Below are 14536 nucleotides of genomic sequence, written 5' to 3' on the forward strand. Positions count from 1 at the left end.
TGAAATTCCTTTGGCCATGTAAAATAATATTCACAGGTTTGGAGATTGGAAAGTAGACCCCTTGGAGAGCCATCATTCAGAACTCAAGTGATGTCTTTTAGTAAGATGCAAATCTGGTCCTGCCATTTTCCTGCATGGAGCACTCATGACTTCCCAGGCCTTGGCAACAGCTTCAAATTTTTCTGATCTCAACCTACAATTAAAAATATATATTTTACATCATTATCTAATTTACACATACACTCACAGACACACATGAAAATCTTCACAAAATTTGGCACTTACTCTTATGTGTAATTCACTTTCATAGTTTCTGTTATAGCCTATTAATTTGTAAAATGCTGTCCATGACCCACTTCACAGAGTTTCTGGCCTGTTAGTGCGTTTCAAGCTACAGTTTAAACATCATATAGGCTGTGTGTGCTTCATCCATGCAAACTACTTTTAGATCCCAAACAGGCCATTTTCTTTCATGCCTCATGCAGTGTAGGCTATTCTTGCCCTACAAAGCTGACATGCCATTTCTGCTGACAGGCTCAACACAAAACATTACTTTCTTTAGAAAGACTGCATTGATTTCCTCCAGGCACCTACACACCTACGTCTTGCCAGCCTCCCGTATTGTCTCTGTTATAGCACTTGCCAGGTAGTCCCTCGTTCTCCTTTCTCTCTCTCTCTTTCTTTCTCTCTCTCTCTCTCCTGCACACACACATCCTTCTCTTTCTCCTGCTCTTCCATCTCCTTCTCCCTTCCTCCTTCCTTTCCAGTTTTCCTCCCTTTCTCCTTTCTTTTTATTTCATTCTAAAAGAAAGATGATAACAGATACAATAGCCTTTGTATAAAAATTTGAAAATACAGAAGAATAAACAGAAAGCTAAACCTACCTCTAAACAAACCCTCCAGAGAGAACTAATAATATTTACACGTTTTCAGTTTATCTTTTGGTATCTAGAGCTACACATTTTACTGAACAAAAATAGGTTCATGATGTAAAATTTTGGAACCTGTTGGGATGGACTTGACGTTAACCTGGATAGTGGGTATAAGTTATAACCAGCAATTTTTGATGGAAAAATACAAGGCAACCTATATATTGGTTTAATGAATATTCAGGATATATAGTAATTAAAGATGACTTCCATGCAAAGAAATGTAAATAACTTTGAATAAAAGAAGTAAGGGATTCTTCCAAAATTATATGTGGCAGCCAAAATTATATTTGGCAGCAAAATTTGGACTCTCCTGATGAATAAGATCTTGTTTATTCTTTTTTTTTTTTTTTTTTTTTTTTTTCTGAGACGGAGTTTTGTTCTCGTTGCCCAGGCTGGAGTGCAATGGTGCAATCTCAGCTCACCGCAACCTCTGCCTCCCGGATTCAAGCGATTTTCCTGCCTCAGCCTCCCAAGTAGCTGGGATTACAGGCATGTGCCACCACATCCACCTAATTTTGTATTTTTTGTAGAGATGGGGTTTCTCCGTGTTGGTCAGGCTGGTCTTGAACTTCCGACCTCAGGTGATCCGTCTGCCTTGGCCTCCCAAAGCGCTGGGATTACAGGTGTGAGCCACCGCACCTGGCCATGTTTATTCTTTTGTAATCATATTTCTGATGAAAAACAAGTTTTTATTTGGAATTATTATTGTGCCTTAATACCCTATTAAGACAGTTTACCAGGGATGAAACCAGAATTTGGAGAAATTGTTTTACTTTTTTCAAGCTACTAGTCCATTCTCAAAGTGAGGTCCACCATGCAACTACATGAGAATCACTTTGAGGGCCACTAAAAGCTCAGATTCCCATGCCCACCCTGTCCTACTGAATATGTCTTATTCATGGAGCCCAGGAATGTCCCCTTTTAACAAGTTTTGATGCATAATAAAATTTGAGCATCACTACACTAAACTTATAAAACTGTAAATATCAATGTTCTAAACAGCTATTTGGGAGGACTAATAGTTTGTGTTAATGTAAATTCTCCCTAGAAATCAGTTCCTTTAAAAAGGCTTAACCTCAGGAGTCTTTAGAACCAAACGAGACCTTAAAATATGTAATTTAATCACATCTTTGTGCAAATGAGGAAACTAAAAAGATGAAATGACCTCTCACAAGTCACTGAGCAGGTTTGTAGAAGAATTGAACCTTTTACCCAGAAAGAATCTCTGATTCCAAGTCCTAAGCCCTCTCCCCTATTCCAGACTGGAGCAAACTTTACTATATCTGCTGGCTTACCTATTTTAAGCCACTATTTCATCACAGTAAATGCCACTTTAATCTTTGCTTATTTACTTTCTAATGACAAATCCTGAAATCAATTTCTTTATAAAAACACATTTTGGTGTGTGAAGAGAAACATTCCTGGCTTTAATGTAATTATGAAAACTACAGAGCCATGAAATCTCCTTTGCTAACTGCATACTGCTTGGAGTTTGCATGTAATTTGTGGTTCATAATGCTCAAGTTTGCCTGCTGGTGTACTCAGATAAGAGGGAGCAGCTAGACTTCCAAATTAAAGGACTCTGATAGAATAAACTGCATCAATATCTCTATTTCCTGAAAAGGAAAAAATTCTGCTTGTTTAGTGAGGTGAAAAGTAATCTAAATCGCTGAATATAATCGCAAACAGAATTCTTGAAAGTACTGAGAATTTTTTAGTAAAGATACACAAAAGAAATGCTATACAAATGATCTGTGCTGAATGTATCTGGGGTTGAGATTCTATTCCATTTCAGAACAACAGTCATTAAAAGGTCATAAAAAACATGATGAGCAGGTAAAATGACTTTTCCTTTATCTGAATTATTTTGGTTGCCATATTTTCAGAAGTTTAAAGGGGTGCTAGCTTTTTCCTTCTTTTTTTTTAAATTTCTGTAACTTTCATTCATTCTCTGGTTGAACATTTAGTTCCAGTTTGAGTTAGGGGTGGTGATCTTATAGCTAGACACCAGAAAGGCTGATTCTTGTTCACCATTAATTAGCGCAATAAGAAACTCAAGTTACCAAATCAGAGAGCACTTCCAGCATTAACTATTAATAATTGTATGAGTTTCCTTTTACTTTAAAATTTATGAATGGTAGATTCAAAGTGAGTGATAGTGCAATGTTATATTCAGAGACAATTTCACTGAAGCAAACAGGATAATAATTTATTATTTTTAAAAATCACTATGATTATTTTTTTCCTGGATCTCTGATAATTTTTTTTAACCATCTGGTTATTTATGACATCACATTATATGTTATACGAAAGGAAGGTAGGAAGATACTTCTTCAGAGAATCTCTGCTTTCAACATACTTTTAGAATAAACAACTAGTAGAATAACTATACATCTGGTATTTTTTAAGTTCTTATTGAATAAGTAGGCAAAGCAACCTTTACCTTCGGGAAGAAAACAGCTTCTCACAAGTGAATTCCATTGCAGCAATTGGAAAGAAGTGCCTAGTCCAAATGTGAACTAGATTCTTCTGTCTTATGGTCAGGAGTTTTGCAATACTATTATTAAGTGATATTATGGAAAATCTACAAATAATTGGCTTTCTTTTATGAATTCTTATAAAATTTTGATGACAAATTTTGCATTATGGTATTTGGATTTGCTATTTATTAGGAAAGGAGTTAAGAGGTACTTAAATTCAGAATCCGAGATAAACATGTGTTTCAGTAAATATTAATAAGGTTAAAGAGAAATTTTCTTTTGAGGGAGAATATAAGTCTCTTGCAACTGTGTTTATGGAATAGAAGTAGATGATGCCCACATTTTTTATTTAAAGGACTCCTTGGTTACAATGACTTGTTCCCAAGCACTTTTGTCTTCCTCCTCCCCACTTGCACTCTCTCTCCCTCTCTTCATCCCCCTCTCTGTCTTTCTTTAGAAAGGAGCCCTTTGCTTCCTAACCTTATTTAACTTGTTTCTGGAAATGAAGCAAATTAAATTTTACTCATAATGTGCTTATGCCTGGAGTATCCATCTTCTTATGATGGGAGATAAGGCTGCACTTGATCCTGTGTTGCCCAGTCCACCGCCTCTTACTTGCGTATTGCTCCTAGTACACTTGCAGTTCATTTAATCTTAGGACATACTGGATATTACATTTTTGGTACATCCAGCATAAAATTATAATTTTATAATTCTCATGATGTTTTTCTGATGGTTTGAAAGTTACTTGAGATGAATTTTTAAAAATGCAAATAAAAATAATCAAGTGCAAACAACCACTGGGTGATCTAGGAGTTAGTGCAAAGGAAATGGCAAATACAGAAACTTTTGTTGTTGTTGCTTAGGAATAGTTTATGGTGGCCATCTTGAATGATAAGCTTTACTATCCCACTGATTGAGAAGTGAGATCCATCAGTTACAGCTACAAGTTGTAGGACAGTAGCATTGGAAGTCAGAGTTTGAGCACCTCTGGATAAGCATTTTTTTCGGTGGCCACCTTGGGCATTTGTCTCAAATTCATATCTTTATTTAGAAATAAGTGGCTAGTCTCCCTCATGGACACATTGAAATTTACAGGATAGGAAAAGCAGAAAAGCAGTAACAACAGAGTTATTGGAAGAAAAGGTAGAGTTGTAATATAATGAGAATATATCCATTTATACATTGTTGGTTTTAGAGTATCTCTGCTTAGAAGTTTTCATCTAGGATTAAAATAAAGCATCTCTAACATTCAAGCTTCTTATCTTTCCACAGACTTGCAGTAACTTCTCTACTTATTTGTATTGATTAATAACATTAACCTTCTAATACCTCATTTTTGCAACCTCGATACCATCTGCAACTTGTCTCTTGGGTTCTCGTGGTTGTGTAATCTAACCTCTTACAGAATGCACAACTCTCTTCTACAACATCCTTAATGTTGTTCATTCTTAACATTCTTATGTTCAAACATCTCCTGTGATAAAGTACTCACCAATTTCTAATGCAGCTCATTTTTATTAGTTTCTCTCTATCTTGAGTCAAAATCTATAAGTATCCAATCATTTTTACCATTGAGACAAAGGGTTTTCATCCCATTGCCAAAGCCAGCTTGGAGAAAAGCCCAGACAACATTTTAGTAATTCTTTGCCTGCTTTTCTTTCCATGACAGTTTCCAGTTTTTATTTACTTGTCTCAATTTGTTGTTCGATTGCCTTGGACATTCCATATTGAAGTGGGTCCTCTGGCAGAAGTTTTAAAGCTCGTTGTTTTTTGCTTGTCAACTTTAAGCAAATTGGAAGGCCATAGCAGTAACCTTATTTCCATTTCTGGAAAAAAGATGATATTTGAGCAAAAAATGACAACCTGTATCTTCACTCCTTGTAAAATACAATTTTATTCAAATAAGAGAGATTAACAGTAGTTTGTAATCACACCTTTTTTAAAAAGGACATCCAAAAATTAGATATCATACATAACATTTGGATAATTCTATAGAGATATAATAAACCCAAATCATGAACATGAAATATGTTGATGTATAAAACATTGCACATGAAAAAGAAACTTAGAAATAAAGAAAGAGCAGCTAGGAGTTATAACAGCTGACAGGTGTTGCATGCTTCCTGCATCTGAGGTCCTATTCTAACCAAGTTATCTGTGTTAGCTCATTTGATTTTCATAGCAACCTTAGGTTTCCAGAGAAACTCATTTTACAGTTGAGAAAACTGGGGTGCAGAAAGGTTGATTGATTTGCCCAACATCACACAGCTAGTAAGGAGTGGAGCCAGAATGTGAACCCTAGGGTCCCTGCTCTTAACAATTATCCCATATTGGTCAGACTGCCGGCATCAGAATGACCAAGGGTGCTTGGAGAAGGTACACATTCCCAGACTCAGCTGCCAAATCTACTAAGGGAGAACTTCTGAGAGGGCAGCACTATGTTAAATTGCCAAATGTAATTTATAAATAAATTCATTAGAAGGAATTGGTCTCCTAAAACTTCCCTGAAAATGAATGATAAGGAAACTCTTCACTCTGTTTGTCCCCCCAGCCAACTCTGTGCTTTATTAGAATTCACTGCTTGGTTCCAAAAGGGAAGAAACCCTGCCCCGCCTGGACATGTTCTACCACAGCTTGCAACCGTCTTTGGGTACTAAGAATCATCCCTTATCTTTCTTTCCTTTTTCTTTTTTTTCTTTTTGCGACAGGGTCTCTCTGTGTTGCCCAGGCTGGAATGCAGTGGTACAATCATAGCTCACTGTAGCCTCAAACTCCTGGGTTTAAGTAATCCTCCCACCTCAGCCTCCCAAGTTGCTGAGACCGTAGGTTCACACCACCACACCTGGCTAATTTGTTTACATTTTGTAGAGAAAGGTCTTGTGACGTTGCCCAGGCTGGTCTCAAACTCCTGGGCTCAAGTGATCCTCTAGCCTTGGGCTCCCAAAGTGCTAGGATTACAGGCATAAGCCACCATGCCTGGCCCATTCCTTCATCCTTCTATGAACGATGATGGATCTGGGCAAATCTAGCGTTACACCCTTGCCCATCTGCCTGCTCTCACATTTGTGAAATAATTCACCAGGTTGAGCATATAGTTGGGCTGCTTGGAGCAGAGGGAAGAACACACAGGGATCAGACCCTGACCTTATTAGCACAGCGTGATCATCATGCCTGGCATAATCCAGTCAGAGTGGCGCCCAGCTGGAGAAGTTTCTGTCTTTCCTGTAGGAGAAGGATCAGTAGAGGCCAGTGCATCTGCTCTCTGACTCTGCTACAAAGCAATTCAAGCAGTAGAGTCTGTTTACAGGGTAAGAAAAATACATTTGTCTGGCACACAATCCGTGAAAGAACTTTTTGCATTGAAATAGGAATTTGAATTATAGTCAGAATACTAATTCCCTTTCAGTTTTCTCATGCCAACAGTCATGTTGTCAGTGAAATTTAAATGTGGGAAAAATGCTTTTATGGACTGCCAGATTGTTTGCCAAATGATTTAGGTCTATTTGGTTTATTTGTGATGCAGTGATTTTTGTTAACTGCAAAATAATATGAAAATAAAGAATTAAATTTTTTTAATATGAAAAATAAAGAATTAAATTTTGCTGTATATATGGGTTTTATACACACTCGATCTTAGCCAAAAGGCCGAGAAGCGATACATGGGTTTTATTTCTCCAACAATAACATTCTTAGTCCTACCTCATCTTTCTTCTTAAATTTAAAATATTAATGTACAGATGTATGCTAAATAGCATATATTTGCTTGTCTGCTTTCTTTTTCACACATAAATCAATATAGGTTCTTTCTCATTTGTGGCTTTTTACTCTTATTTTCTGTTATCTGGAAATAATACAGTTGGTTATTTTGTAATAACTTCTGGAAATTTGTTCTCTGCCTTAGCAGAGAAATTAACCCCTAAAGAGAAGTCATATTGAATACATTCTGTAGATGTTATTCTATATTTAAATTGTGTCAAGTTGTAATAACAGTTTGGCCTTAATTTTACATGTTGGTGTCTTTTGGCATTTCAGTCAAATTTTATCCTTTTCAAAAGCAGCACCCAAAGTGACAGTGTTAAAGTGGCCCTGGGTGCCCATGGGACTCACCCTCTGTACACCACCCAGGCCCTTCTACCTTCCAGAGGGGTAGCACCTCCTCCACAGAGGCGAGTCCACAATTCACAGTCCAGTCCTCAAACTGAGATGTCTGCCTTTCTAGCATCTTAGTCCTTGCAGCTAATGATCAGGCCGCAGTTCTCCCCAATAAATTCCAGTTATGTTTTGAATGAAAATGTATAAAATGAAAAAAGCCATTTCCCATGCTGTATGCTGTATCAGAAAGACTTCTATCCTCAAAGTTGGTAGGAAGTCACTCTTCAGACTTCGGAGGTTCATCAAGCCTGGCCCATAATTGTTGTTGAATTGTTTTCCATAGGTGCATCTCTCAATCCTTTCGTCTTCTTTGTAGCTGGCCTCTGACCCACGCCTCTGATTTCATTTCTTCCAGTTATGGATCCGAGCGCTAGTCTCATTGGTGTCTGATCAGAACTAAACAGAAAAGAATTACTTTAACAGCAATTGAAGCCATTTCTGGATGGTTTCAACATATCCAAAAAAAAAAAAAAAGTCAGTGAAAAGCCAGGGTTTGTCTCTAATTAGCTGTGTGATTGTGAAGCCTCATTTGCTGTTATCATTGATCTTAGGAGGCCGTGAGTAACTTTGTGCCTTGTAAAGTTTGATATTGTATAACCTCATACAGAAATGTGAGGTCACTGAATTCACACATGAAAGTACACTAGGCTGTCTGAGGCCTTGGTCTGAATGTCATCATTTCCCAAATGCCAGACAAATAGGCTTAATATTTTTTACCAACTTAACCACTTGTGAGACAGTACTGGCCCACTCAAAATTGCTTTTGATGTTTAGATACTCCATTTGAATGTACTATCATCCCACTATGGTTTTAGAATTATTTAAGATGAAATATTATTTTAAAAGGAACTAATAAGTAAATTGGACCCACTTATAAAGAGAAATGTATATCATTATTAATAGTAGTACTATTTCAGATCAAATCAAGAAGCTTTTCCAGGCCAGGCATGGTGGCTCACACCTATAATCCCAGCACTTTGGGAGGCCAAGGCGGGAGGATCATTTGAGGTCAGGAGTTCGAGACCAGCCTGGCCAAAATTGCAAAACCCCATTTCTACTAAAAATACAAAAATTAGCCCAGCATGGTGGCACATGCCTGTAATCTCAGCTACTCAAGAGGCTGAGGCAGGAGAATTGCCTGAGTCTGGGAGGCGGAGGTTGCAGTGAGCCGAGATCACGCCACTGCACTCTATCCTGGGCAAAAGAGCAAGACTCTGTCTCAAAATAAAGAAATAAATAAATAGAAATTTTAAAAAAGAGAAGCTTTTCCAAAGTTGGCACCCTTTCTCTGGTATCTTCTCCCTAGCTTTCCCCTGCTCTTCCGAGAGGCAGCCATTTTATCCTCTTGTTGTACATCTGTTGCACAGCCAGCTATGTGCTTGCTCTCCCTATGGCGTACATGATGAGAAGCCGCAGCAGCTTCTAGTTCTCTAGCATCAACTGATTTCTACATTTTCATTTCCCTTTTTCTTTCTATCTATTTTAGGGAGTTCATCACCAGACATAATACTTTTTGATTCTTATCACTCAAAGTAGTGTGAGATGCAGGAATCTGCTTTAATCTTGAAACACTCATATAATTCACTAGGCCCTTTGTTTCCATGAGGATCAAAACAATCATAAAAATAAGAATGTGCAGAAGACCTTAAAGAAATCAGCAAGCATAATCAGATGATAGTCATGAAAAGAATTTAATTGCCTATTTCATCTTTGCATTCCGTTCTCCTTTTATGTAAGGAGGCATGGAGAGAGAAAATGAGAGCATGTGGATTCTGGCTGATCCTGAAGGACAAATATCTTTATTTTCTCTTCTCCCCTGGGAGTGGGATGAGCAAGAAACAATGTTCCACTGTGCAATCCAGTTTTGTCTTAACAGACACTTTCCATTGGGATCTGACAGGCTGGCTTCGATTTTTTACTCTTATTAACACAATCAATAATGATGATGCTGCCTCTAGCATTTTATACTTTACAGAGAAGTTTTCTCATTTATGGCTTGCAATTCAACTCACTATTAGGTATTGATTTCATTTTAGAAATCAGGAAACATGCACAGAGAGGTTAGATGGTATTTCTGAAGATACCCTGCATGTGAGTCTTAGAGCCAGGGTAGGAACCCAGGTGTTCTAACTCCAAAGCCCTTTCTTTGGGCCACACATTGCTATTACTGAATAAAAAAGCAGAGGGAGTCTCATTTATTGAGCACCTAGTATGCACAAGAAGCATATATACATTACTTAATTCTCACAGTAATCTTGAGAAGATAGATAATATCATCATTATTTTAGCTAGAAAGCAAAAACTCAAAGGGGTTTAATTACTTGCCCAGGGTCATATAACTGATACCAAGTCAAATATTACATTTTCTTTCCTCCATTACAGATTGTGGATCCTCCTCTGGAATACACAAGAATTTGGTCTTGGTACCTTCCCTCCACCCCCACCATGCCCTCGGATACTATAGTTTAAAAGATAGGGAGGGCGTGATCATCATACTGCGCATGCGCAGTGCCTGGTGAATTTTTCAATGCCAAACAGAAGCCTCTGCAATACCTAAATATTGTTTCAGTTCTTACAGTGTAAAAATGGTAGAAAATGCACAAAAAATGAACATCAGTGTCAGCATTTTTCCCATGATTGTGATTTTCGTGTAGTAACAAACACCCCTCAGCCCATCAAAATCTACCCATCACTGGGAACCTGCACCAACCGTACCCGTTCCTGGAGCTTACTTCAGCTTACATTGATTTGTTTTTTCTCTGATTTCTCTGGTACTTACATCACATTATAAAACTTCACACGCAACCAGGCTCTCAGATTGCTTTATGTGATTCATTTTGCCAGTTTATGGGAAATACAAATTTTCTGATTTCAAGGTTGTGTCTCATAGATGTTTACTTTGTATTTTTCTTAGTACTGCACACAATGCTAGGAATATAGATATTTAATGTTTGGTTGGTTTTCATTAAGAAGCTAGATTAAGAATATTGATTAAACAACATAATTTTTGCTTTGTATCAATTTTGAGTCCAAACATCAATTTCACCTAGGCACTAAATTGTTTGGGATAAGTTAATAACTAGTTTTATTCTTGGTTTAAAACGGTCTACAAAAAAAAGAATAGCCATTTGATAGATTTGTTTTTTCTTGAGACAGAGTCTGGCTCTGTAACCCAGGCTGGAGTTCAGTGGAGCGATCTTGGCTCACTTCGACCTCTGCCTCCAGGGTTCAAGCGATTCTCCTGCCTCAGCTTCCCAAGTAGCTGGGATTACAGGCATGTGCCATGATGCCCGGCTAATTTTTGTATTTTTAGTAGAGACAGGGTTTCACCATGTTAGCCAGGCTGATCTCGAACTTATAACCTCCAGTGATCCACCCATCTCAGCCTCCCAAAATGCTGGGATTATAGGCGTAAGCCACCATGCCTGACCTAGAATATTTTTATTTTTATTTTTATTTTTGAAGATATATGTGGATTCTCTTGAACATGAAAACACAAGGTCAAATGGGTGAGAGGAGTGTAGTCAATGAAGAAGACAAAGATAAGAAAACATAGGGACAGGCTGGGAAATGTGGCCACATTCTGACATGAAGGGATCAAAAACAAAAGAATAAACACACATACTAAGTATAAATGTAAATATAAAATTGGATAGGGATCTTGGGGCCAAATAAAAAGTAGCCTAAGAAATTTGGACTTTATTCTATGGCCAGTAGGAAGACATAGACTGTTTTTGAATAGGAGTGTGTGGTAGTACAGATAGTGATGGAGGTAGTGGGGTCATCTCTAAACTTCAATACCTCAGGGGCCAGTCAACAACATAAAGACAGCCAGATAAGAGTACAAAAGTGGCAACTGCTACTAACTACATCCTTCCATGTCCACACAGCAAGGCAGGCACCATTTTTACCATCTTTTGAAATTTTCAAAACAAATTAGAAATCTGGGCTTTTGTGTAAAAAATTTACATTTTAAAATGTTAGCTTAAGGAATTTTAAACACAATGTTAATCAAACAGTCCACTTCTGTGAGGCAAATACCAGCCTATGATCTTGACCTACATGAGTGACATAATCACTTTTCAAAATAGTTAAGAAAGCTGGTCAGAATCGGCAAGAACTGCACATGGCAGATAAATATTCTTATTTTAGAGGCAAACTCACTGGTTTTATTTTGAAATGAACATGTTTACAGTGTGTAAATCAGCTGAGCTTTAGAACTTTTGCAAACATTCAACTCTTTAGAATTGACAATGGTAATATAACAAGAATCTTTAAAATAGATCAGAAATTATGAACTTGCTTTATAAACCCTCACCTGGCTTTAAACATGAATTAAATTAAACAGGTGCTAGAGGACTTTTGAGACAATAATTAACTAAGTATTCATTGATAAAACACAGGCATAAACCAGGACATTCTTGGGCAAACTAGGACGTATGGTTACCCTATCTACTTACATATAGTTGGAATTCTAAAATAAACACATTTTAAAAATGAGGTTAAAGTAGCTTGAAGGGTTAATAACTGAAATTTTCTTCTAGAATTGTTACAAGACAATAATCCTCAAAATTGGGAAGCACAGCGATTCCCCCAGCAGCACATGTAAAAAGAATGTAAATGTAGCCACATCACAGTGAAACTACAGAATACCAAAGATGAAAAGAAGCTCCCAAAAGTAGCTTCAGAGTAATGATAGTTCATATGTTGGGGACAAATGAAAAAGAGCCTAAGAAACTTGGACTTTATTTCCTAGCCAATAGGAAGACATAGCATGGTTTTGAACAAGAGGTGAATGGTAGTATGGATGGTGATGGAAGTCATGGGGTCTTTATCGCAATAAAGATAGTGATTAAAATGGAACAATAATTAGATTTACAGCAGACTTTTCAGTGGTATCAACTGAAGCCTGAAGACAATGGAATAATGTGGTAAAGTGAAGACAGACTATAACTAGAATTATATACCCAGCTAAACATTGTTCATAAGTAAGGGTTAAACAAAAATATATTTGGACATACAAAAGAAGTATTTATTACTGGCAGACCTTCCCCAATGGGGTTTCTAAAAAAATGCACTTCAAAAACATGAAAGGAGGATTTGAGATGCAAGAAAAACTTGTGAGCACAGAAACTGGAAAACACGTGGATAAATACAAATAAATAATGCCTGTGTTAAAAAGTGTCTGACTTAGGGAGTAAAAAATCAAGGTAGTTTAAAATATAAAACATTGTACAACATTATGATTTAAGATAGGAATGGATGACGGAAAAATTGAATTTTGGAGAATGAAGTTAAAGATATTGATTGCTTATTTTAAATATAAATTTTGACATTTTGATAATCACTTTATTATAGGCATAACTTCCAAATTAATAAAGAGATGAATGAGATTAGACAAAATAGAAAATTTTCAACCAAAGAGAAAGCAGGATGTGAAAAAAAGAAACATAACATAATCAGGCCAAATCTCATAGAATAAGATAGTAAATATACAAATAAATATAGTGGTTATTATAGAAAATATTAGTGGGCCAATTTCCTGATAAAAGGATTCTGATCCACTATATCAAAAATACTATGAGAAAGAAAAATATATTTTAATTCAGAGCTGAAAAGGACTTAGAAAATGTAGTTTCTCATTTATAAATGAGAACATCAAAGCCTAGAGAGTCCAGTGAGATAACCAAGGTCACTTTTCTAACAAGTACCAGAGATTCAACCAGAACCTAGGTTTCCTGGCTTCTAATACTATATGATCTATTAAATTATACTTTTGTCTTCTTTTCCACAAAAGCATATTTAATTCCACAGACTGAGTTTCCTGTGCATCTTTTTTTTTCTTCTTGAAGATACTACTAGCCTTGTCTCCAGGACTAAAAAGTATTTTTTTTTTTCCTAGGGGGTAGATAAGGCTGTGACTGGTGATGAGAATAAAAATATTGCAATAAAGAAAAATCTTAGGTGATTTTTTTTCTTTTGCTTTGACCTAAGCTTAAGGAAAGTTAATTTCTTGTCTAATTGTATCTTTAAAAGTATGGAAGGGAATTAATGAAGTAAGGAGAAGAAGAATATTGAATAGGTGGAACATTTTCAGCTTGTTAAAACTTGTGAGTTTTGATGTTGTGATTAAAGATTTTAAGTGCTGGTGACACAGCAGATTTTGAAGAATTTCATTGACTTTAGTTTTTTGCACAAGTTAAATTCGAGATATCTATGTGTCCCATGATGAAAATATGGTTCTGGAATACAGAAGTGTAGTCAAGGTTTCCTAGTAAGCGGAGCTATTATATTTATAGATTACATTTGAAACTGTGAAGACGGTGTAGTATCTGGTAGCATCATACAAGACGATGAGAGAGAATGAAGATCAGAAGCCTGTATAGCACCTTTAAGAGGTGAGCAGAAAGGGAAGCTTGCCAATCAGGAAGAGGAACTTGCCAAGTGAAGAAGAAAACTTAAAGAGACTAAAGAATCAGGAGAGCGTCATGCCCTGGAAGAGTGAATTTAAAGAAATAAGGAGTTATCATCTATACCATGTGTTTTAGAATAGACAAGTAAGATGAGAACCAAAAGTTAAACTGCTGGATATGGCCGTGATGAGGTCATTGATTATTTTAGCATGAACAATTTCAGTAGAGTCTTAGCACTGGACACAGCTACAGTTGGTTGAAAAATGAATGGGGTTTGAAATAACGAAGCTGAAAAAGATCTCAAGCACATACATGAACAAAGGTTCAAAAGCGAGATGATAACATCCAATAGAAAGCCAAAGTAAAAAAACTATAACCTAAATTCTTCACTATTCAACCTAATATTCAGAAAGAGGACTAGACTTTGGATATTTGAGAAAAGCTGGTCTTTGGTATGACTTGTGTCGCTTCCCAGCACTGTGACTTAGAACTGGCACCTAACCTCTTTATTTCTCAGTTTCATCATCTAAAAAATGGTCTACTGCTTCAGAATAAA

General features: G+C 36.6%; 1 protein-coding gene across 2 annotated transcripts in view; it reads left to right on the plus strand.

Moving 5' to 3' along the window:
* RAB3C (RAB3C, member RAS oncogene family) overlaps nucleotides 1–14536 on the plus strand; it is a 308321-nt gene that overhangs the window by 133410 nt on the left and 160375 nt on the right. The window lies entirely within an intron of this gene.

Source organism: Hylobates moloch, unplaced genomic scaffold (genome assembly GCF_009828535.3).
Source record: "Hylobates moloch isolate HMO894 unplaced genomic scaffold, HMol_V3 SCAFFOLD_23, whole genome shotgun sequence".
Lineage (NCBI taxonomy): Eukaryota > Metazoa > Chordata > Mammalia > Primates > Hylobatidae > Hylobates > Hylobates moloch.